The sequence below is a fragment of the Somniosus microcephalus genome, chromosome 24 (genome assembly GCF_052327205.1).
Source record: "Somniosus microcephalus isolate GS21.2 chromosome 24, FLI_Smic_1.0, whole genome shotgun sequence".
NCBI lineage: Eukaryota > Metazoa > Chordata > Chondrichthyes > Squaliformes > Somniosidae > Somniosus > Somniosus microcephalus.
The window spans coordinates 15,096,465-15,122,472 of record NC_141010.1 but is presented as its reverse complement, the minus strand read 5'-3'; the positions used below and the strand labels follow the sequence as shown (position 1 = coordinate 15,122,472).

Here is a 26,008-nt window from a genome sequence, read left to right as displayed (position 1 = left end):
ATTGGCAATCGGCAGGGGCCGGGGATCGGGAGGGGGGAGAGAGCATCGGCAGGGGTCGGGGATCACGGGGTGGCGGGGGGGGGGGGGGGGGAGTTGGCCAGGCATCAGGGGGTGTGGTCAGACGGGGATCATGGGGGGGGTGGGGGGGGGGGGAGTTGGTCAGGCATCGGGGGATGTGGTCAGACAGGGATCACGGTGGGGGGGGGGTTTCGGCCGGGGATCTGCGGGGGAGGGGGTGAGAGAGAATCGGGGCTAGCCTCATCATCATCGTTGGGGGGGTGGTGGCCTGGGGGCGGTGATCGGCGGTCTCGTGGTGGGGTCTCCGATCACGGGGGGGTTGGTTAGGCAGGGACCCTGGATCCAGGAGGTAGGTATAAAGCCACTTATCTTCTGGATGCAGCAGTCAACACCTCGCTTTAACTGCCAGGTTTCACGAATTGTGTGAAGCCCATTCACAGGCTGCTAAACACAAAATGGATGGGGAAAAAGAGGCTATCAGCCTCATTACAATATTTAAATTGAGGTAATGCCCCCTGGGAGCGGGTTGGTCTCCCGCCCCTGCCCCGTCTCCGGTAAAACCGGCAGTGGGTTCGAGGCAGGATCAGGTCGGGAATCCCATTTTTAACACTTTAACTGCCCCCATGCTCCAAGCCCACCTGTCTTTTTAGGGGAAAATTCCAGCCAATGTTTATTCTACAGCAACTATATGGAAACTTCCTGAATTTCCTCTTAACCTTCTGTCATTTCCAAGATGACCTCTATAAAGTTTGGCCACGCAAGGCGTGACTCCTGGTTAGACTTTCCGAACAGACTTCTCAACAGCCGTCAGTACAATTACCCCCCCACCCACAGCACGGAGCTGATTCTGCTCATTCCAGCTTGGCCAACCAACCAGACTCTAGTATTTCCTTTGAACTGTTCACCGCCGGGGCCACTGGCTCAGAATGCGTGGTATTGGCGGGTGGAATAACCAGCACATGACTACGAATCGTGATATTTCGAGGGGCTGGTTGGTAAACTCATACCTCTAACTCTGTGCGACTGCCAATATCCACACTCGGGACCAAAGAATGTCGGAATAGCAAGGCCAGTACAGATTTATTCGCAAACAAGTAGGCTTGTTTATTTAAAGGACATTCCACTAATATTGACTCTGTATTTCAATATTATTCTGAGTTAAATGCCAGTATTTCAATATTATTCCGCCATTGCATTTTAATTTAATCGTTTCTGATTTATATTCCAATAATGTTCCAATTTAACTAATCCTCTCGCTCTCCTCATTACCACTCCTCGTGCTTTTGGAAGGAAACTGGAGGCCAGTGAAACGTTCAGCCTGTCGGGCTGTAACTGTACTCTCTACGGCAGCCAGAATGGGCTGCGTTTTCTCAACTGTAGTAGACGACTGGTTGAGAGCACATCATAATTCTCATGCCGCATTGTGTTAAACTGATGCCAAGAGAAACAACCGCTCTCGACAGACAATCAGGAGTGTAACAAAACTCCGTGTCTCAAAAATGTGGGAAGATGTGAAGTCAGTTCGTGTGAGAGATTTTGTTTCTTTCTCCCTCTCTCTCCAGAATCGCAACAAAGGCTCTTCTGGGATCCATGCGCTTACATTTCAATCGACTGCAGTTCGAGATTTTGATCAGTAGCAAAATCATTCTTTCTAATAGCAGTCAGTGGTTAGTCAATCTAATTGTTAGAGGGGATTCTCGAAGAGAGAGAGCAAGCGAGACAGAATTGGGAGCGCTCCTGGGCAAACTGAACGTTGCTAGAGATGAAGATATGTGTAAACTGGAGGAAAATTAGGTATGGAAGAAATTTGGGGGGGGATTTTAAATCTACCCGCCCGGCAGAAACCATGAAGGAAGGCAGTTAAAATGGCCAGTAATGATCCCGCTATTTCCGATTTTAAGAGCTGCTTCTGGATATGTGTAAAGAAAGACTTGCATTTCTATAGCGCCTTTCATGATCTCACGATGTCCTGAAGCGCTTTATAGCCAATGAAGTACTTTTTGAAGTGTAGTTACTGTTGTAATGTAGGAAACACGGCAGCCAATTTGCCCACAGCAAGCTCCCACAAACAGCGATGTGATAATGACCAGATAATCTGTTTTAGTGATGTTGATTGAGGGATAAATACTGGCCCTAGAACACCAGGGATAACTCCCCTGCTCTTCTTCGAAAGAGTGCCATGGGATCTTTTACATCCACCTGAGAGAGCAGACGGGGCCTCGGTGTAATGTCTCATCCGAAAGACGGCACCTCCAACAGTGCAGCACTCCCTCAGCACTGTACTGGAGTGTCAGCCTAGATTTTTGTGCTCAAGTCTCTGGAGTGGGGACTTGAACCCACAACCTTCTGACTCAGAGGCGAGGGTGCTACCTACTAAGTCGCCCTGCCCAAAGCAGGTGGGGTTTTAATTAACATATGCTAATCGGGGTTCGATTACATAATTGAGCCCCAGTGCTGCTGTGAACCTCGGCCTGGGTGGGATGAAGGCCAGCGTGAAGAGGATCGGGAAGCTGAAGAGACCATTCCAGGCCTTTGTGTTGGTCAGGCGGAGTCCCCTTCCCGATTGGGCTCCCCATCCCCGGTCAGAATCCCCTTCCCCACACTTACCCGAGTACCGGCAGATGGCCAAGGGACCGATTTTCTAGATGGGAAGTGGATCGGCGGCATGTTAATGAGGTGCAGCGGTTGAAATCGCCATGGCCACATACTGCTAACTAAAACTAACTAAAACCAGCAGATTCCCACCAGGATCCCACTGGTAGTTAAAATCCGCTATTATGGGACGAATTTTAACCTAAAAAAAATGGGTGGGTTTGGAGTGTGGGAGTTACATTGCTAACAATCGGATTCCCGGCCTGAACTCGCCTCCAACTTGCCAACTTCCTGTTTTAACGGAGGCAGGACAGGAAGCAGGATGAGGGCGGGCAGCCAACCCGCTGCTAGGGGGCGGAATGTCAATTTCAATATTATAATGAGGCCGGAATCCTCTTTATTAACCTCCATTTTGTTTTTAACAGCAGCTGGACGGGTTTCACACACTTCGTATAACCCGACAGTTACAGCAAGATGGGGACTGCTGCATCCAGGAGGTAAGTGCCTTTATACCTACCTCTTGGATCCAGGGTCCCTGCCTAATCCACCCCCCGCGATCACCTCCGATCACCCCCCAGGCCTCCCCCCCGTCAGTGATGATGTTGAGGCTGGCCATGATCTTCCCTTCACCCTGGCCCTGATCCTCTGCCCAACCCCCACCCACCACCTGATCCTTTTAACGGCCTGAACCCCGCAAGAACCCTCCCTCCCTTCTCCGTGCGGCCTAGTGCCGCAGGCCTACCCGCCCGCAGCCAGCCGGCCTCTCAATCTGGCTGGCTGCGGGCGTGGAACCGAGTAAGAAGCAGGCAGAGCTTTTATAGAGATGAGCTAATACAGGGACTCCTGGGTATGTTCAGCTTCTCATACTACTGCCTGAATTAATCCGAACAGAAAAAGACATGCTCACTACCCAGGCCAATGAGCCAATTTTTACAGGTTGTAGCACATTCAGTATGTAGTTACACCTTAAAAACTGGCTCAGCATTATCACAGGCTCATTCTGATAGGCTCCTCAGTTGTGCCTTAGTTGTAAGACATTTGACTTCAATGAACTGGGGTAAAGTTTTGTCTTCATTAAACTATCCTCCTTCGTCCTTCTCGACCTGTCTGCAGCCTTTGACATGGTTGACCACAAAATTCTGCCCAACACCTCTCCACCGTCGTCCAGCTGGGTGGGACTGCACTCGCCTGGTACCATTCTTATCTTTCCAGTCGTAGCCACAGAATCACCTGCAACGGCTTCTCTTCCCACTCCCGCACCGTTAGCTCTGGTATCCTCCAAGGATCAATCCTTGGCCCCCTCCTATTTCTCATCTACTTGCTGCCCCTTGGCGACATCATCCGTTTCCACTTGTACGCTGACGTTGCTGAGCTCTACCTCACTACCACCTCTCTCGACCCCTCCACTGTCTCTAAATTGTCAGACTGCTTATCTGACATCCAGTTCTGGATGAGCAGAAATCTCCTCCAACTAAATATTGGGAAGACCGAAGCCATTGTCTTCGGTCCCCGCCACATACTCCTTTCCTAGTCACCAACTCCATCCCTCTCCCTGGCAACTGTCTGAGGCTGAACCAGACTGTTCACAATCGTGGTGTTATATTTGACCCTGAGTTGAGCTTCCTACCTTCTCCTGGTGATGCCTATAAGGTGTTCAATAAGGAGGAGTAGCTCAGCACTTACTCTTTTTAGGTGAAGTCCTCAGAGAATTTGCGAAATATATGTTGCTCGAGTGTTGGTGAAGTCTTGACAAAGTGTTGTAGAAAGTCTCCCGTTGTGTTTCAGGGGTCCTCGTCACAGCGCCAGCAGCAATGACCATGAAATGGTGAGTATCCCTTTAAGTGGTGAGTATCCCTTTAAGAAGCGCTTAAAATCGACATCAACGCTGTGTTTACTCCCAAACAGCTGGTTGCTGCTAGGAGAGGCCGTTAGTTGAAACGTTAGCCACCAAAATACCGTGCAGCATCTTTAATGAGCGTTTTTAGTGGCAATCAGCTGTTTAATGAGCCTCTGGGTGGCCGTTCCTCGTGCTGGCTTCGACTCCTTTACCAAGATGGTGCCTTGCGCTAAACGCAGGCTAAACCAGCGTTGCAGCTTAAGACCCCACCTTGGCCACCTTGGCGGCTCTTTAGTGCCTAAAGTATTCAGCGAAAATTGCCCCCCATATAAACACAAGTCTTTCTTAATGCAGGCAATTTATATTATGACTAATACAAACATTTGATATTATCGCCTTTAAAAACTAAGGAAACAAAACAGACCGGCCTAATCTATTTTACTGCTTTCCCTAGTTTTGAAATAAAAGTTTTAGATAAAGGTCTGAGGCAGGGAGGCACAGCTGTGAGCTTCAGTCCACCTCGGGCGCTTACGACAACATACGCGCTTAAACGGGAAAACACAAAGGATGACACAAAGAAAAGGCTCACAGATCTAAATGTGTTCTTTCACTTCAAAGCAGCAATGAGAAAAGTTGTATTAAGCCGTCACAACATAATCCCGGGGGAATGACATGTTTGCTTAGCAGCATGACAAGAGATTGGCACTGTGCTTCTGTTGAGCCTGCACTTTGATTTATAGGTTTATGAACTTGGTCAGAAGAATGGAACATAAAAGAGAAGAGAAGGATTTCAACATCGGATTCCAGTGGAGAGAAAATGCTGACTGGCCGATGCCATTGGACCGAATAAAATTGCTCAATAATCCTCACAAAGGCAGCCGCATTCTGGGCACTTGTTTGCAGTTAACCTCCCTCTACCTGGTGTTTGACCAGTAACCTTTCAAAAGGAAGAAATAACTTGCATTTATATAGCGCCTTTCACAACCTCAAGACATCTCAAAGCACTTTACAACCAATGAAGTACTTTTTGGAGTGTCGTCACTGCTGTAATGCAGGAGCCAATTTGCGCACAGCAAGCTCCCACAAACAGCAATGTGATAATGACCAGATAATCTGTTTTAATGATGTTGGTTGAGGGATAAACACTGGGGATAAGGCCCCTGCTCTTTAAAATAGTGCCATTGGATCTTTTACATCCACCTGAGAGAGCCTCGGTTTAATGTATCATCTGAAAGATGGCACCTCCAACAGTGCAGCACAGCACTACACTAGAGTGCCCGCCGAGATTTTTGTGCTCAAGTCTCTGGAGTGGGACTTGAACCAGCAACTCTTCCGATTCACCGGCAAGGGTGCTACCAACTGAGCCACAGCTGTACGATGCTCTTTAATTGTAATTTCACTTTAATAGTGCAGTACTGGACCAACTTCTTGTACTTCTTCATTATGTAACACATAAATTTTTACTTAATGCATCATTCATCCCAGCAGAACCTTTGCAAACACTTTCACGTCCACCTGAGAGGCCAGACGAGGCATCGATTTAACGTCTCATCCGAAAGACGGCACCTCTGACAGTGCTGCACTCCCTCAGCTCTGCACTGAATCATCCTTGAGCAAGTTACTGCTCAGGATTGTTGTCCTTGACAAAACGTGGCTGAATAACTCTGCTTTAACATAATACCAATGTGGACCGCACTCTGAAGTGGCCCCTCAAGCCACTCAGCTGTAACAAACCGTCTGCAGTGGACCCACCACCACCTTCTCAGGGCAAGTGAGGACGGGCAATAAATGTCGACCTTGCCAATGCCGCCCACATCCCGAGAATGTAGAAGAAAAAATAAACCTCAATTACTGTCATACCTTATGCCTAGATTTGTCATTCCTACATTATGTTTGATTAATGTAACGGCCTCGATATTAAACTGCCCACAACAGGTGGGAGAGGGTCGGCGGTGGGGGGGGGGTGTTAAAAAGTTAAACACAGGGAATGCAACTCCAACCGGCCGCGCATGCGTCCACACCGCCTTTTTACGGCAACGGCTATCGGGTCGTCCGAGTGTCCCAGGGGTCGGAAAACTCGGCAGTCAAAGGGAGGCAGGTGGTGCTGGCTCCACAATGGACATGCCTCTTTCAGCACTGCTTGTGGGCCAGGGGTAGCAGGGAGTGCTTCCCCAGGCCCGATCACCAGCGTCCCCACCAGCTCTGATCGCCGACCTCTGCCCAGCCCCAATTGCAGATTTCTCCCCCAGCCCCCGGTTGCCGACCTCTCCCTAGCCCTCCCAATCGTGGGCTCCTCCCCCCCTCCTGACCCCAGGGGTCCATGGCTGCGGCCTCCCATCCGCCGGCTGGTTTGTCCATTTTGGCCAATTAAAAAACATCAATGAGGTCCTGCCGTTAAGATTGCCGAGTCCTTCGGATGTTTTTGACCTCCCTCGTACCCACCCCGGCTCCCCGTACTCATCGGGGCTAATGTGTTTTTCTACAGATTTTACCTGGTGTGCTGAAGTAATGGGCATGACGGGCTAAAGGGCTTTCTGCCATTCTTATACCTTTTACAAGTAATGGGTGGGGGGAGGCAGGATAGACACAGTCACAGTTTAATTCCTGCGCTGTCATCAAGCTTGTGGCACAATGTGAGTCTGTTGCAACGTTAATGATGAGACTGGTTTTTAAGAGAATTCAAAATTGTGATCTTTGCATCAACACTGTGGTTAAAAGATTGTTGCCTTCGAAGTAGAAACATAGAAGATAGGAGCAGGAGTAGGCCATTCAGCCCCTCGAGCCTGCTCCGCCATTTAATGAGATCATGGCTGATCATCCAAATTCAGTACCCTGTCCCTGCTTTCTCCCCATATCCCTTGATCCCTTTAGCCTTAAGAAATATATCTAACTCCTTCTTGAATATATTTAATAAGTTGGCCTCAACGGCCTTGTGTGGTAGAGAATTCCACAGGTTCATCACTCTCTGGGTGAAGAAATTCCTCCTCATCTCAGTCCTAAATGGCTTACCCCTTATCCTTACGTGAAATCCTCAGAGAATTTCCGGAATATATGTTGCTCGAGTGTTGGTGAAGTCGTGCCAAAATGTCTCAGGAAGTCTCCCGATGTGTTTCAGGGGTCCTCGTCACAGCTGCAGCAGCAATGACCATGAAATGGTGAGTATCCCTTTAAGTGGTGAGTATCCCTTTAAGAAGTGCTTGATATCGACATCAACGCCATGTTTACTCCCAAACCGCTGGTCGCTGTTAGGAGAGGCCGTTAGGACAAGCACTAGCCATCAAAATACCGTGCAGCCTCTTTAATGAGCGCTAGCAGGCATTTTAAGTGGCAATCAGCTATTTAACAAGTGGCCGTTCTTAGTGTTGGCTTCAACTCCTTTACCAAGATGGCGTCTCATGCAAAACGCTGGACTAAACTGGCGTTTCAGCTTAAGACCCTATCTTGGCCACTTCTTTACCTCTTTAGCGCCGAGAGTATTTGGCGAAAATCACCCCCACTGAATAGCATGTGTAAACAGAAAGCTAAAAATGAGTTTATTAGGGCTGATATATTCCCTTAAAACAAGAGATGCCAGTGTGCAGTCAGCCCTGTAATAGTGAGAAAGTAGGTGCTGGGCCTAGGGCTGGGAATGTGAAAAAGTCAAACCTCAGCACTCAAGGGGAATTTGGTAGCGCCCGGTTTGGGCTAACTTTTGAAATCTTGAAAAATTAGCGCCAGGTGCTAATGATTCTCTGCTTCTAGTAAATTGGCTGTTAGCACTCCTGAAAAGAACTGGAGCACTAAATCAAGTGCTAATGACCTCAGTGGGGCACTACAGGGGCACTGCCAGCAGAGCGATAATGAATTTCAGGTGCAATGCAATCGGGAATAATAGTTCACACTGGCCCCTTCCAGCTCTTAAAGGGGAGGTTGCATCATTGTGCAGATCCTCATTATCAGCAGTGCTGGCTGTGAGGGCGACCTGCAAGCAACTCAATCCCCTGATCATGATGGTTGATCCCACGCCCAGGGAGAGAGCTCGTTGTTTCACGGACAAGGCATTGGAGGCATTGGCTGCGGGAGTGGAGCGAAGGAGGGCAGTGCTGTTCCCAGACACTGGAAGGAGGCCATTGCCCCAGGTATTCAGGGCAATGTGGAGGGAAGTGACCCAGGAGGTCTCGGCCAGTAGTGTGGCCGTACGCAGCCTGACACAGTGCCGGAAGAAATTTACCGACCTCACTCGGGTGGTCAAGGTGAGTACATGCTTCAACAGGTCCTACATACCACCATCTGAAGCTCAGTCTGTACACACTGCACAAAGAACCACACCCCCACCACTCACCCACCAAGCATCTACACCTACTCAAACTCACATCCACATCTCACGCCTTGCCTATAATCACAGCTATTCAATTATGGCAGGCATATCTCCCAAACACAAAGCTGGCCTCTGACTTACACACATTTGTTTCTCTTGCAGGTCAAGATGGCCCACAATAAGAGGGAGCAGCAGAGAACAGGCGGGGGTGATGTGCAGCTCCAGCAGCTCTCAGACTTTGAGGAGCGAGTACTGAGAGTCATTGGGCAGCAGGTGGTGGGTGGCGTGGCCGTCGGCAATGTTGACCCCCTTGGGGGCAACAAGGGTATGTTCATCCCCTCTCCTTCTCTCATCCCACTTCCCCCTCACACCACAATCCTTTCTCACTTTCCAGCTCCTGATACTGTCTGCATTCCTTGCTCCATTCCTGCCCCCCTGCCCTCACCTTAACGTTTGTCTTGTGGCTTTATGCTTTCAGAGAATCAACAACCAGATGACCAGCCTGACCCTGAGCCTCCCAGTGAGAGTGAGGCTGGAGAAGAGGAAGAGGAAGAAAGCACCGCGTCACTGCATGTCTCACCCGCAGGCACCACCTCAGATACTGGCACTACACGATCTTTAGAGGCAAGTTTAGTAGAGGGGTCTGCACTGGGAGATGCACTGGGGACGAGCGGGCTGCAGCAAGGCCAAGGGGATAGGGTAGCTCAGGAGCCAGCGAGTTCTGCTGCACAGGACTCAGATGAGGACCACGCTGGGGAGGCGTTCACAAGAAGGGTCATGGGCATGTACTCCGAGATGATAGGTGCAGTGGCAAGGGTGCTCGAGAGCCCCTCGGCAGTGGTAAGGAGCATGGAGGAGTCTGCCTCCAACATTGCACAGAGCTCTGTGCTACCATGGAGCCCATCATTTCCACTTTGCAGAGGATGGTGGACTCCCAGAGAGACCTTATGGATCCAGACTTCATGACGCGTGTCATGGGCGATGTGGCAGCTTCCATTGCAGCACAGGCGGAAGCCACGCAACGTCTTAGTGCTGTCATGCAGACGATGGTTGGTGGCATCGAATCTCAGACTGCTCTCATGCAGTCTCAGCTGGATGCCATCATCACTGGGTCCACCACAGTCCACCGAGGATCTCACAGTGTCACAGCAGGCCAGCAATCTGTGCTCCAGCAGATTGGTAGGGATGTTGAGGTGCTGCCCCGGGGGAGTGGCAGTGGGTCAGTGGAGCAGCAACCTGCTGTCCTCTCTCAGGATGACAGCATTCCTGATCCCACCGCTGCCACTCCGCCATTGCACTTATCGCTGCCTGTCATCCAGCCAGCCCAGACTTCCGCCGCCCAGCCTGAGGTGACGCAGTGTACAGCCGGGCCTTCCAGGCTCAGAGCTGGTCGAGGGTGTCCTGCAAGGCCATTTGTAGTCTCTGGCACTGACACTCAGCAACCTTCCACCAACCCTGCTGCAGCCACTGGGGAGAGACTACGTAGGAGCACTAGATTAGGAAAGGAGACTGTAAAGAGGGCAAGTAAGGCTTTGCACAAGCGTCATCAGTTAATATTTTTGTTGTATATATGTGGTTACTGAATTTGGATAAATTTATTTTTGGAATGTTGCAGAAATGGTGCTGTGTCTCATTTCAGCTTTGGGGTGTGGTATGGAATGAGAAATTGATGGAATGATGGGGATGTGCTGAGCAAGCGGGAAGTGGCCTCGAATTCATTGGAACTGAAGCCTGATGAGGCGGTCACGGACCGCACTTCCACAAGGCCGAAGGAGTGGCTGGATCCTCCATCATTGTTGTTTGTGCTCCTGTTCCTCCTCGTCCTCCTCCTCCTCCTCCTCCTCCTCGTCCTCCTCCTCCTCCTGAGGTGGTGTGGCTATGCCTGGTGGCAATGGCTGTGCCCTCACGATGGCCAAGTTGTGGAGCATGCAGCAGACGATGACAAAAAGGGACACCCGCTCAGCCAAGTACTGGAGGGCTCCTCCCGAGCGGTCAAGGCAGCGGAACCATTGCTTGAGCACTCCGATGGTCTGCTCAATGATGTTGCTGGTGGCAGCATGGTTCTCATTATATGAGTGCTGGGCACGAGTGTTGGGGTTGCGGAGGGGAGTCATGAGCCAGGTAGAGAGCGGATAGCCCTTGTCTCCCAGCAGCCAGCCATGAGCTTGATGTGGTGGCTGGAACAGAGCTGGCACAGGATGAAGGCATCATGGCTGCTGCCAGGATAGCGGGCATTGACGGTCAGGATTCGCCGTGTGTGGTCGCACACCAACTGCACATTAGTGAGTGGTAGCCATTGCGTTTACGGAATACCTCAGGATTGTTATGCGGTACCCGCAAAGTGACGTGGGTGCAGTCAATGGTGCCCTGCACCATGGGAAAGCCCGCTATCCTGGCAAAGCCACATGCACGCTCGCGCTGCTTCTCTCTGGTCATGGGGAGGGAAATATAGTCCCTTCTTCTTCTGTAGAGAGCCTCTGTGACCTCGCGGACGCAAACTGCGAGATGTTAGCTATGTCCCCTGTTGCACACTGGACTGTTCCGCTGGCATAGAAATTGAGGGCAACGGTGACCTTGACTGCCACTGAGAGAGCCGTGGTGATCCTGATCTGAGGCTTGAGGTCTGACTGCAGGAGGTGGCAGAGCTCTGAGACCACCTCCTTGGTGAAGTGGAGCCTTCTAACACACTGGTCCTCAGTGAGATTAATGTAGGAGAAATGCTGCCGGAATACCCTGGGAGAGTAAGGCCTCCTGTTGAGAGCCCTCTTGGCCCTCCTCCCTCTGGCCACATTTTGCAATCTTTCTCTCTGCCACCGATGGTGACGCTGGAGGGCGAGGTCCAATGCCAGTACAGCCCCCATTAAAGTATGGAAATGTTGCACTTTGAAATCTCACCTAAATGAAAGTGAATAATTTTTCTGAGACTCCTTAAAGTGAAAAACGCTGAAATCGTTCAAAACGCTTGTTTGCCTATGTGAAACTGACAAGGCAGCCGTCTTTGCCAAGTAAAAATAAACCAGATGTTGAGGCCTTTAAATAACGCTCCTCCAGCGCCCATCCGGCTGCAGACCGCCTCCTCTACCTGTCGTAGCTAACGGCAGGCGCTCAGGCAGGGGGCGAGAGGGAAGTTCTGATCCGTGGCGTTAACGGGGCGCAGCGCTAAAGCGGCAGGGAATTAAGCGGGCGTCGCCCAATTCGCCGCGCCCAGTCGCAAACCCATTTGTGCCCCTTTATGCCCCCCCCCGAGGCGCTAACGGGAGGCGCAAAGGAGGCCAATTTCTCCCCCTAAGTTCCTTTTGTAAATGATCCCGTTAAGAATAAAAAAATTATTAGTGAATTTTGGTTTGTATTTTCCATGGGGGATAGAATCCTATACCCGGGCATGTTGTACTTATATTATTCTTTCAAGTTAATATGTAAGACATGTATAATGATATACAACAGGGATTCTATTAAGTTCTAAAGTAAGACAAAGTTTAAGGAATGTAATAGGAGAAGTTGCAGGAACGTGCTGTGGAAGATGCCCAAACTATGGAATTTTCCTGAAATGTGAAGCAGATACTTCATGAAAACTGAGCACTGAGGAACTATCTGTTCTTGCGAGAGTCTGTGCCTAATAAATGCCTGTACAGTGTGTACTGGGATTTGCACTCTTGTGTTTTTCTTCCTTCCTTCCACCTGTAACTCCTGGATTCTGCAGGCAGATTCCTACTGCTAGAGTCCTCGGCCGCCCTCATGGTAACGCTTCAAATCCTCAGACACGTGCAACAGAACTGGTCTGAATCAGCTCGTTGTTAGCAACGACCTTTTGATGCCCTGCTTTGCCAGTGTTTAAACATAAGCAGTAATCCAATCTGTACCGTGAACACGCCAACTATTTCAAAATGTTCCAGGTCACTACCGCAAAACCTCAAGGCCATTTCCATTCATCAGGATAGTGACTGGTGGCGCCGGGTGGTAAAGGGCGCCGGAACCCCAATGCAATATGCCACACACCCCTGCTCACAGTGTTCCGCCTATCAGATGTAGTACCGAGCAGAGTGCACGTGCTTCCTCACAGGCAGGGGGAAGTCAGAGGGAAGAGCCACTCCAGGGCACTCTGGCACAAGGCTCGGTAGTCAGGTTTAGAGTGGGACTGCCAGATGTCTTGGAGCAGAGCAGGAAAGTTGATGCAGCATTACATGAGGCTGGCTGAGCTGATCCTGCAAAAATGTCATTTTCACACAAAAAGCTGGCTTTTAATACACGGGCCTGATGTGCCACTGGAGGGGGCTGTAACACACTAAAGACCCTGAAAGGCTTTGAGAAAAAAGAAAGACTTACATTTATATAGCGCCTTTCACGAACACCGGACGTCTCAAAGTGCTTTACAGCCAATGAAGTAATTTTGAAGCGTAGTCACTGTTGTAATGTAGGAAACGTGGCAGCCAATTTGCACACAGCAAGCTCCCACAAACAGCAATGTGATAATGACCAGATAATCTGTTTTTGTTATGTTGGTCGAGGGATAAATATTGGCCAGGACACTGGGGATAACTCCCCTGCTCTTCTTCAAAATAGTGTCCACGGGATCTTTTACATCAACCTGAGAGAGCAGACGGGGCCTCGGTTTAACGTCTTAACTGAAAGATGGCACCTCCGACAGTGCAGCACTCCCTCAGCACTGCACTGGGAGTGTCAGCCTGGCTTTATGTGCTCAAGTCCCTGGAGTGGGACTATGAACCCACAACCTTCTGACTCAGAGGCGAGGGTGCTGCCCACTGAGCCACAGCTGACACTATGCCATTAGCATTCATCCACATGGAGAGGGTTGAAGAAACCCCTCTTCAGGAAGTAGGAGGGACACACACACCTGGTAGCAGGTACAAAATTCATATTATCTACTGATTTGGAGAACAGTATTTCTAGGCTCTCACACTGGCATCAACAATTAAAGGTAAGAATGAATTGGAGCAACGTGCTTATGCACTCATAAACTTTCTTCACAGAGGATGGTGCAGGAAACAGTGGGCTCCATTGGAAACCATAGTAGATGACAGCATGCAGTGTCATGACTCACCTTTAAAATAAGCACCATTTGCAGTGAGAGAAGGCTATGAGAAACCATTGGGTATTGCACAAGAGGCAACAGGCCCTTAACAACCTTTTTATTCTCCTTCCACTCTCGTTACTTACATCTCAGAATTTTAAAACTAGGGGGTGATCACCTGTGGAGGAGGATAATTCTGTGCAGAGAACATTTACAAAAAATAATCAGCATTCCTCCTTAGTATATTCAAGGCTCAGATTTCTGGACTCTAGGGGAATCAAGGGATATGGGGATCGGGTGGGAAAGTGGAGTTGAGGTCAAAGATCAGCCATGATCTTATTGAATGGCAGAGCAGGCTCGAGGAGCCGTATGGCCTACTCCAGCTCCCAATTCTTATGTTATTATTTACATAATGGATAAGTTCACCAAACCTGTGCTCCCAGTAGAGAACCACATTCAAAGGAGCACAGGTCAGAGATAGTGATACAGCAGTGTAGTACCCATTTGCTGATCGCTGCTCTCTGCACTAACGCTCCTCATTGGGAGTGTGGGCTAAGTCATTTTCCCAATGAATCCATAGGGGAGATCTTCCTGGGTCGAGTGTTAGGAACTCGAGCAGCTCGGAGCACACGTTGGTAAAGGAAGCTGCCCGATTTTCCAGGCGATCCAGGGCGCGGACCGAGGAAAATCTCCCCTCGTCAGTCTTACGATATTGCTGGTGCTATCATTCTTAATTGGGGCATGTTGTCATGAGTTGCTAACGTAACAGAAACACTCCACCAAAATGACAGTGCACCCTGACTGCGGACAATCCAAAAACACAGAGTGGCCAACATTCCCAAATTACAGGAAACTGTGCGCTATCCGGCACCGACGGGACCGAGCTGTTGCCGTTCCCTCAAAACTGCCGGACACACCAGCGTTAATGTTGAAGCATACGGAGCTTTTCATCTGACAACAAACACTGTTGCTTAGCAACAGCTTCTAAACAGTCGGCCCGTACTTTGGAAGCGTCTCTGTAGCTTAGCAACAGCTTCAGAGAGACTGTTGAAAAAAAAGCCAAGAGAAGAAAAAAAAACTAACAAAACGGCTCCTGATTTTTGCCGGTGGCTCGAGCTTGCCGGACATTTAGTCTCCGGATAACACAAAGTTTCCTGTATGATTTATGAATTTTGTTCTATTCTCTTCCTTCTCACAATAAACTGAGTGTGTTGACATGGCTCTGAAGACACATCTAGCTAAGTCATAAATGTAACTGGGTTTTTTCTTTTTCCTCACTTTAATCTTTACTCACAAATTGCGATTTAGGCCGTATAACAGTGATTTACATCAGGTAAATCAGGAGCACAGAGAAAAGAAAAGAAATACTTGCATTTCTGTAGCACCTTTCACGACCACTGGACATCTCAAAGCACTTTACAGCCAATGAAGTACTTTTTGGAGTGTAGTCACTGTTGTAATGTGGGAAACGCAGCAGCCAATTTGCACACAGCCAGCTCCCACAAACAGCAATGTGATAATGACCAGATAATCTGTTTTCGTTATGTTGATTGAGGGATAAATATTGGCCCCAGGACACCGGGGATAACTCCCCTGCTCTTCTTCGAAATAGTGCCATGGGATCTTTTACGTCCACCTGAGGGAGCAGACGGGGCCTCGCTTTAAGGTCTCATCCGAAAGACGGCACCTCCGACCGTGCAGCACTCCCTCAGTTTCTGCCTAGTTTTTTTAAAAAATGTGTTCAAGTCTCTGGAGTGGGATTGTGAAATCCCACAACCTTCTGACTTAGGGGCGAGTATGCTACCAACAGAGCCACAGCTGACACAGAGGAACAAAAGGGCAGACTAGAAGTTCCTTAACTAAGCCAAAAGTGTAAATTTATACTTGCCACAAATATATGAGGAAAAAGTTTTGTCTGAAGTATAGAAATTAACTTAAAGTTTAAATATTAGACACAGGGACAGCTTAGAGAAACATCTTTTAAAACAATTCTGATCTGAAGCTGTGATCTGAGGTTTCTGTCCCTGCATGGACTGGGTGGGAGGTGGGCCCAGTATGAATAGCACCCACCCGATTGGACACTGACCTTGTCAGGACCTCCATGGGTAGCCTCATTTTAATAAAGGGGGTAAGTTCCCAGCCCATATTGGGCCTGGCACTGGGAGCTTGCTCGAGAAAAGGGGGCAAGTCATGTGTCAGCAGCCCTTAAAGTGCTGCTGGGAAATTTTAAAGGAGCAAAAGTTGTGTTCGACTTTTAAAAAATATTTACAGCTTTTTTTTTTAATCAGCCATCCCAAATTCTGTTTGGTGTAAAAAAATGTTGTTGGCACAATAGATTTGGAGACAGGAAACTGGGTCTGTTGGGCTAATGATGGAGGGGCACAGCACTCACCCTCTGTTAGACTGCTGGTAAAGTGGAGGTGTTGCTCTATGTTTGCCTACATAACCAGAGTGACTACACTTCAAAAAGCTCATTACCATTGGCTGTAAAGCACTTGGGACTTCCTGTGGATGTGAAAGTCGCTATATAAATGCAAGATTGATCTTTCTTTCTAAGCTGAATTGTGTCAAACCTGTCCGCAGTTTAATCGTTGTGCGTATGTTTTTAGTCATCTTTGGGTCTTTTTTTCTTCAAATGTTAGTAAGACGTGTTTTCTGTTTTGCTAGTTTTTATCACAATATTTTTTTGCAATTTCTTTGGCCATGTGACTCATGTATAGATTCCAGTCTGTACATAATGGATGGTATTCATTAGGCACCTGTGCATGACGTCCTGGTAACCTCTGCTCCCTCACCCTCTACAGCTGTACTGTAAGCAAGTTGTTTCTCTAATCAGCACCGCTGGACTCTAGATCCTTTTGAGTTTTTTAAATTTCTGATCTGTTTTTTGAATTTAAGCTCAGGTTACCCATAATGTCCCAGCTTTAGTCAATGATCTCATTTGCCAGCTTATTGCATTGTAGTTATTTTTCCAGCTGTTAAGCCAGGGAATTCCTCTCGTGGTCTCAAGTGGTGTTTCTGGTTCTCGCACCGGGAAGTGATGTTGCGGCATATTTGGGTGCAGTGCTTCACAGGTTCTCCGTCAGGGCATTAATCCAATCATCAGATTTCCAGCATCCGCAGTATTTTGCTATTGTATCCTAAAATAGTGGTTATGTTACTAGATTGGCTGCCTAGACGTCGTGAGTTCAAGTACCGCCACGATGGCAAGTTGTGAAACTGAATTCGATAAATCCGCCAATTTGTGGGCTGGCACCAGAAGAAAAAAAGACTGTGAAAGATGCAGGCTTGTCGTAACAACCCACTCGTGTTCACTAATGCCCATTAGGGAAGGAAACCTGGCTCCCTCACCTGGTCTGGCCTACATGTGACTCCAGCCCCGCATTATGTGGTTATCTCTTAATGTCTTTGGGATTGGCCTAGCAAGCCACTCAGTCAGGGCAATTAGGGAAGGGCAATAAATGCAGCCGTGCCAGCATTGGCCACATCTCGAGACCAAATATTATATGAATGTGATAAACGTCCATATACTGTAATATTGTACAGTATAACTTCCAAGGTAGGGAACCACAAACGCTGCTCACACTTGAGCTCTTCTTACCACTTTTCTTTGTCATGCATTCCTGTCAAGATCTCATTTAAATTCTGAAATGACACCAGCTCTGATCAAGTGTCCCAACTCAAATGGAATCCCTTTCTGGTGAAGGGCCCCAGCTGAACTGGTAATCTTTCTTTCTCTTTCAGACACTGACTGACTCTGCACACTTGCAGCATGTTCTGTTTTTATTTCCGATTTCCAGCATCCGGGGTTTTCTTCTTACCTCCTTTATCTTCGATTAGATTTCTGTTATATGACTCTTTGATACATACTGAATGAGCGTGGCTTTCAAATTTATATTATTCTCTGCCTGAATCACCAGTTTAGAGCTATTTTGTTAGATGACTTCATTAATTTAGGAGGCCGTCAGGGGTTGTATTTCTTGTTCCTTTGACAGAACAGGCCCACACATTTAATAATTTCATCCCATATACACAGTCTTCATTCTTTACTTCTTTCCTGTTAGTGAATTGACATTTGTGAACTGAAATTAGGGGAACTGTTTATTCCCTCCAGTTAGTGCAGTCTGACCGAAATGTCTTGAATTACGCATGCTCTTCCCTTTATAGGCGGAACTTCCAAGTGGGATCAAGTCCCACTCCAGAGACTTGAACACAAAAATCTAGGCTGACACTCCAGTGCAGTGCTGAAGGAGTGCTGCTCTGTCGCACAATCAACCTTGACATCCTTGGGCCAAGGAAGCAATGATGAGCAACACTCATGCTCATGGGCGCTATCCAGTAGGTTCTGCTGGAATATGCGTCAGCTGTGGCTCAGTTGGTAGCACTCTTGCCTCTGAGTTAGAAACTTGTGGGTTCATAGTCCCACTCTCACCCCTGAGTCAGAAGGGTTGTGGGTGCAATTCCCACTCCAGTGATGTGCGCACAAAAATCTAGTCTGACACTCCCAGTGCAGTGCTGAGGGAGCGCTACACTTTCGGAGGTGCCGCCTTTCGGGTGAGATGTTAAATCTGCCCTCTCAGGTAGACGTAAAAGATCCCGTAGCACTATTTCGAAGAAGAGCAGGGGAGTTATCCCCATTGTCCTGGCCAGTATTTATCCCTCAATCAGCATCATTGAAAAACAGATGATCTGGTCATTATCACATTGCTGTTTGTGGGAGCTTGCTGTGCGCAAATTGGATGCCACGTTTCCCACATTACAACAGTGACTCCACTTCAAAAAGTACTTCATTGGCTGTAAAGCACTTTGGGACGTCCGGTGGTCGTGAAAGGCGCTATATAAACACAAGTCTTTCTTTCTTTTCCAACATACATCCCTGCAGAAATGGTACTGAACCTACGTCTGGATACAGGTTTCCAGAGTTTTGTAACTAGATGCATCCATTTTCCTGAGTGCGCATTTTAACTGAGGATTTTTTTGTTTTGCTGTTCGCACATTTCTGATGCTAACTTTAGGTCTGAAATACTTTTCAAAGTCTTCTTACATAAACAGGTTTAATATTTAATTCAAGTCGTGCTTGTTGTCAGCCCACACCACCCCCCTACCATGTCTGATAATATTGGTATAAATAGGAATCATTACCTCAGCCACTTTGCTCCCTACAATCTCCTCATCGCACAGTCTCTGCTAATCCCGTTGTGTTGGAGGGTTTCTTGCAGTGACTGCTCGATTCACATTAGTTTCATTAGGTGGAGCTCTGTACTCTTCTTCTGTTGGTGTATCTGCTTGGGACTCACTTTTCAGAGTTCTTCACTCGGTTCCTGGGGATAGGGGGCTCAGTTCGACAGAGAAAAATGCAACCAGTTCTGCAGGATGTTTATCGTTAGATCAGGATTCCTTTAAACTGCAAATTTACTAATCTCTCTACCTCATTCCATTTGATCATCCAGCAATTCAATCTTAATAAACGCTTAAAAACACACACGCACACACACACACAAACATAGTCACACTTCTGCAATAAACAGAACATTTAAATTTTACGGGTAGGTTTATTAGAGAACATTTACTGCTATGTATTTAGAAAACTTTTAATTTGGAAATATCTGATGGCTGGATTCAGTTTCCGTATTCAATTACTCTGCTTTGATCAGGAGTTCAATACAATGGGAATGTTTGGGAAGTAGTTTTCAAGGGGAGTTAATGGAAAGTGGTTTGGCACATTGGAATTCCACACTTCGATCAAAATTCTCTTTGGGCCAGGTATACTTTTATCTGGAGTTAATTATGTAACAAGTTCCATTATTGTAGACCTCTCGTTGTAACAGACATTTCCCGTCTTCCACCTTAGGGATTGTTTATGGCTGATGGAGCCGTCTAGACTTTGATGGGCTCTGCTTCTGATGCAGGGCAATGTTTTTTCAGCCTTCTTGATGTGAGGGAAATTTCAACTTACACTTCAGAAAGGATCACTTTAGTCATTTATTTTCATCATCCGTAAGAAGGTTAGTTTTTGCCTCATCCATATCTTTCATTTCCAATCCCCTTGTGTTTTTACTTTCATGGGTGAAGGTTCTGTTTCGAGCAAGAGATCCCCCCCATCCCCACCCTTAAATTTTATTTGACATATTATCCTTACCCCCACCAGCAATGTTATCATTTTCTTGTTTCTTGTTTCAATCTTACGTGGAAAGTTTGTACCTTCGCCCCGAGAAAATATTCCACATCTCTTATTCTTGAGTTGTTAATCTTGTTCTGTTCAACTTTTGCCAAGGTCACTCACTTCTCCTACTTAGTTCTTTAGTTAGCTTATAATAGTTATGAAGATCACCGTTTTTCCCACTTGTTTTTTTCCCACCCCCATCCATGCCTTTGCTACCTCTAGACTTGACTATTCCAATGCACTCCTGGCCGGCCTCCCACGTTCTACCCTCTGTGAGCTTCAGGTCATCCAAAACTCTGCTGCCCGTGTGCTAACTCACCCATCACCCCTGTGCTCACTGACCTACACTGGTTCGCGGTTAAGCAACGCCTCGATTTTTATCCTCATTTTCAAATCCTTTCATGGCTCCCCTCCCCCCTCCCTAAATCTGTAATCTCCTCCAGCCCCACAACCTTCCGAGATATCTGCGCTCTTCCAATCCTGGCCTCTTGCGCATCCCTGATTTTAATCGCTCCACCATTGGCTGCCGTGCCTTCAGCTGCCAAGGCCCTAAGCTCTGGAATTCCCTCCCTAAATCTCTCCGCATCTCTTTCCTCCTTTAAGATGTTCCTTAAAACGTATCTCTTTGATCAAGCTTTTGGTCATCCACCCTAATATCTTTTTATGTGGCTCGGAGTCAAATTGTGTTTTAGAATGCTCCTGTGCAGCGCCTTGGGACGTTTTACTACATTAAAGGTGCTATATAAATACAAGTTGTTGTAGTTGTTGCTAGTTCTAGGCCCTTTATTGTAATCGGCCTTCGAGCAATTAGAATTGTGAAAAAGTGACTGCTGCTTTCTTCGGGATGTCAAGATTGTTAGGAACCTTTGCCTTTTAATAATTTTCTTAAATATGGCAAATTATATAAGCAACTTTTACAGGTTGAAATATGCTCCTAAATTGGCCTAGGCAATAGTTCTTGCAGTATGTATGGTTCCCATTATATGAAGTTATTTGGTTTGTTCTCTAGTGTTGTCCCGAGGGGAGTCTGAATGTTTTATATCTCAAGGTGCAGGAAGTAGACTATTTCAGAGCATCCAGATTTGCTGCACTGAGCCTCTCGCCCTCACATGGAGCTAAATGAAGCAAACGCATCACAAACGTCCTCCAACAGCTTCTGCTCAAAGGGATCTGCTGAAAGACCTACCTCCTCAGATATGTCTAGACAGGAGCCCAGCCGGCATCTCAAAGTCCCTTTGAACACTCCTCTGGTGACCCCGACAGCGCTGTTATCTTCACTGAGTGTACCTCGCTATACCTCTGTACATGAGTACAGGAACAAGGATGCCTTGCTGCAGTTGGACAGGGCCTTGGTGAGACCACACCTTGAGTATTGTGTGGTTTTGGTAGCCTTATCTGAGGAAGGATGTTCTTGCCACGGAGGGAGTGCAGCGAAGATTCACCAGACTGATACCTGGGATGGCAGGAATGACATATGAGGCGAGATTGGGTCGATTGGGCTTATATTCACTGGAGTTTAGAAGAATGAGAGGGGATCTCATTGAAACTTATAAAATTCTAACAGGACTAGACAGACTAGATGCAGGAAGGATGTTCCCGATAGCGGGGGAGTCCAGAACCAGGGGTCACAGTCTAAAGATAAGGGGTAAGCCATTTAGGACAGAGATGAGGAGGAATTTCTTCACCCAGAGAGTGGTGAACCTGTGGAATTCTCTACCACAGAAGGCAGTTGAGGCCAATTCATTAAATATATTTAAGAAGGAGTTAGATATATTTCTTAAGGCTAAAGGGATCAAGGGATATGGGGAGAAAGCAGGGACAGGGTACTGAATTTGGATGATCAGCCATGATCTCATTAAATGGCGGAGCAGGCTCGAGGGGCCGAATGGCCTACTCCTGCTCCTATCTTCTATGTTCCTATGTATGAAGTAGGCGGTTGGGTGTAGGTAAAATGTATAATTGGGGGAAGCTCCTCCTGCCATTGTTCCTGTTGGTCCTGGGATGGGCCGTCAACTGAACCTCTGGATCCATCACCCGACTGCTGCATACTGTAGGTGGGAATTCTCGCAAGGACAGGAGTCAGGAGATGAATGTCTTTCCCGCATAACCCCTCCTTCTCCATTTTCTGAGGCTCACTTACCTTTATTTGGCAGTCAGTACTTAACAATATAGATGCACAATAACGGGCAGGTTGAGTTCCCCAAAAGAATGAGGTTGCCTCTGTGGACCATTGGCACATTAATTTCAAGTATCCAGTCATATTTGGGTTATATTGTGATGGTAACAGAATTCTCACATTACAAACAGCTTGACGCACAATCCATATCTGTTCTGTTCTACTTGCTCTGCACATGACTCTGACATTTGTACTTTTGGACAGTTCATTAATCTTCTCCGAGTTCAATCCTGGTCCAGGGAATCATGGACAGAGTGCTGAACCTGTCTGCAGTTTCACTTCCTGCACCCTGTCAGAGGATGATTCGTTTACTAGTTAAATGGCTGTTAAACCATTTGAGAAGTGTGAAACTGGGATTATTACTGCTATCTTGGGATTGACCAAATATCCAACATTAACGCCAAAGTGATAAAAGATTGCTCCCAGTGGAAAACAACGATCAATTGCACTTGAAATCTACCCAAAAAATAGGAACAAAAGGGAAATACATGCCCCTTTTACTTAGGAACAGGAGTAGACCATTCAGCCCCTCGAGCCTGTCCCACCATTCAATTAGATCGTGGCTGATCTGTATCTTAACTCCATTCACCCAACTTGGTTCCATATCCCTTAATACCCTTGCCTAACAAAAATCTATTCATTTCAGGGGTTATGCGGGAAAGACATTCATCTCCTGACTCCTGTCCTTGCGAGAATTCCCACCTACAGTATGCAGCAGTCGGGTGATGGATCCAGAAGTTCAGCTGACGGCCCCTCCCAGGACCAACAGGAACAATGGCAGGAGGAGCCTCCCCCAATTATACATTTTACCTACACCCAACCGCCTACTTCATACATATTTGAAATTTTTAATTGAGCCAGCCTCAAAAGCTTTTTTTGTGGGGTGCTGGGAGAAGAGTACCAGATTCCACTACCGTTCATGAAGAAGTGGTTTCTGACATCACCCCTGAACAGCCTAGCTCTAATTTTAAGATTATACCCCCTTGTCCTGTACACCCCCACCGGAGGAAGTAGTTTCCTCTCTGCCTACCCTATCAAATTCTTCAATCACCTTAAACAACTCAATTAGACCGTCCCTTTATGTAAGTGAGTACAAACCTAGTTTTATTTTATTTGTTCACAGCATTTATTGCCCGTACCTAATTGCCCTTGAGGAGGCAGTGATGAGTTGCCTTCTTGAACCGCTGCCGTCCTTGTGGTGAAGGCTGACTTTATTGCTGGGGTTTGGTACATTTGAGTGTCTCGCTGGGCCATTTCAGAGGGCCGTTAAGAGTCAACCACATTGCTGTGGGTCTGGAGTCACATATCGGCCAGACCGGGTAAGGGCGGCAGATTTCCTTCCCTAAAGGACATTAGTGAACCAGATGGGTTTTTACGACAATCCGGTAGTTTCATGGTCACCATTACTGATACTGGCTTTTTTATTTAAATTCCAGGTTTTTTATTTAATTAACTGAATCTAAATCTGCCATGGTGGGATAATGAACTCGTTTCAGCGGATTAATTACGCTAGGCCTCTGGATTACTAGTCCAGTAACATATACCACCGTACTCCTATGCAACTTGTCCTCATAGTTTAACCCTTTTAATTTCTGAGCAATAAAAGGATAGACTACAAAAATTCCTTCAAAGTAACGTAAGTTCATTGTGTTTCGGTGAAGGCCATGTGTAAGTTTAGGTGGTGTGCATGTAGTGCCTGAGTGCCTGTGTAGTGTGTGGGCCGACGGTTTGAATTCAGCACACCAGCGGGGAGCCCTCTACAGTTGGAACAACTCGACTTTTGGTGTTTTGCTAATTATACCAATTAACAGGCAATTTAGATAATTGAAAAGCATGAAAATTGCATGATTTTGTGAGTCACAATTGGACAGTTCTCTGCTGCTAATGGTTTTGAATTCATGTTTGACAATGTCTGGATTTGTCTGACGGTATTAAAATGATCATGAGAAAATACTTTTCCTTCTAAAAGAGTAAAATATACCCTTGTTCCCCGCCCCCCCGCCTGCTCTACAGGAGCGATGTTCTCCTTTCTCAAACGTTTGTTTAGGAGTAGACTGAACAGGACCCGACCAATCAAAATCTACCACTGCAACAACACCCCACCTGTCACAAGCTGAAATTGAATGAACCAGAGATCAGAGGGCTGAAAATGTGTATCGCCCACCTGTCTAAATACATGATCTATTCTACTTTCCCTCACACAACAGCAGGTGAATTTAATTAGTGTTCCCAATTTACCGTGCCTGGCCTGCCCCCCCCCCCTTTCAGAATGCATTGGTTTTGTATATTATCCACAGTTATGTGTCGAAAGGGGGATTAGTGAAGCCATTCTGCTAGCACGCGATGCTGGGAGAGTTTGCTGAGGCAGTAATTCATTACTGGGACTGCTGTATGCAGTCATGCCAGCTTTTCAACAAAGAGTGGAATCTCAGGCCTACAGAGTGACACTCAAGTGATTTGCATTGTCAAAAGCGTGGTATATTAGACATCTCAGGGAAAAAAAAGAGAAAAGCTTTGGCCCAAACAATGCCGTTTGCTTAGTTTGGATACCGATAGCTCTGTCGGACTCTCGAGTTTCACATTCAGGCTTAGTTCTGCTGTGAGACAATGAGGCGAGGTAGAAGCAAGAGCAAAAAGAAAAACCTCCAAGCAAATCCAGGTATTATCTCAAAATGTAAAACGGTAAACGCTGAGACAAAAGCAGTAAATGCTGCAAACTCCTAGCAGGTCATCATTAAAGTGAAAAGACAGGTTAATGTTTTGAACACCGTACTTCTTCAGAGCTGTAAACTGAAAGATACGTGAGCATTTTAGCAGAATCGTAAAAAGAGGTGGGGGGGGGGGAAGTGCGGGAAAGAACAACAACCAACAGTCACTCCAATCACAGAGAGAGGGGCTAATGGGTCGAATGACCTGCAACCTGTTTGAAAGAAAAACAGGAGATTGTTAAATGATATTAAAGATCATCGCAACGAAGCGATGGAAAGGCATTCAAAGAAACAAAAGAACTCGCAAGTATCTAAGACAGTGAGATGTCCATCCAAGGGAAAAGGCAAGAAAACGAGAGCGATTGGAAAGATTAGAAGAACGAGAGGTGATCTCATTGAAACGTATAAAATTCCTAGAGGGCTTGACAGGGTAGATGCTGAGAGGTTGTTTCCCCTGGCTGGAGTGTCTAGAACCAGGGGTCAAAGTCTCAGGATAAGGGGTCAGCCATTTAGGACTGAGATGAGAAATTTCTTCACTCCGAGGGTGGTGAATCTTTGGAATTCTCTGCCCCAGAGGGTTGTGGATGCTCAGTCATTGAGTATATTCAAGACTGAGATCGATAGATTTTTGGACACTAAGGTAATCAAGGGATATGGAGATCGGGCGGGAAAGTGGAGTTGAGGTCGATGATCAGCCATGATCTTATTGAAAGGCGGAGCAGACTCGAGGGGCCGTATGGCCGACTCCTGCTCCTATTTCTTATGTTCTTATGTTCTTAAATGCTTGCAGATGCAGGTCTAAAATGAAAATGCTGTAAACACACAGTCAGCTGTACAAGGAGAACAAATAGAGAAACACTGAGGATGCTGACTCCCATTTCCCCCCCTCCACCTTCAGCAGGAACTTCAGATATTGCTGCATATCTTACTTATTGGGCAATCAATTGTTTCGACTGTACTTATTAACTGTTTCATTGCCAACAAAGAACGTAAGACAATAAACAGTTTTTTTTTCCTGCTGCAAATATTGAAGTGGAATTACAAATACTCGGGAGAGCAGAGTGTGGCCTAGAAATTCAGTGCCCTTAGCACCGATTTTGTGGCGCTAGAGGGCCTAGCGCTGCAATTGGCGCCGGTTCCTAAATTGCCTGGCGCCCTTCCGCGGCGGTAGACCGGTAGCGCTGCGCC

The 26,008-nt window shown here is 47.1% G+C and overlaps 1 long non-coding RNA gene across 1 annotated transcript; it reads left to right on the top strand.

Moving 5' to 3' along the window:
- The first annotated feature begins 3,001 nt into the window (after positions 1-3,001).
- Positions 3,002-6,304, top strand: LOC147101079 (uncharacterized). The gene is made up of 3 exons (XR_015073493.1): positions 3,002-3,107; positions 4,396-4,435; positions 5,188-6,304. It is a non-coding gene; the product is annotated as an uncharacterized LOC147101079 (long non-coding RNA).
- The last annotated feature ends 19,704 nt before the right edge of the window (positions 6,305-26,008 follow it).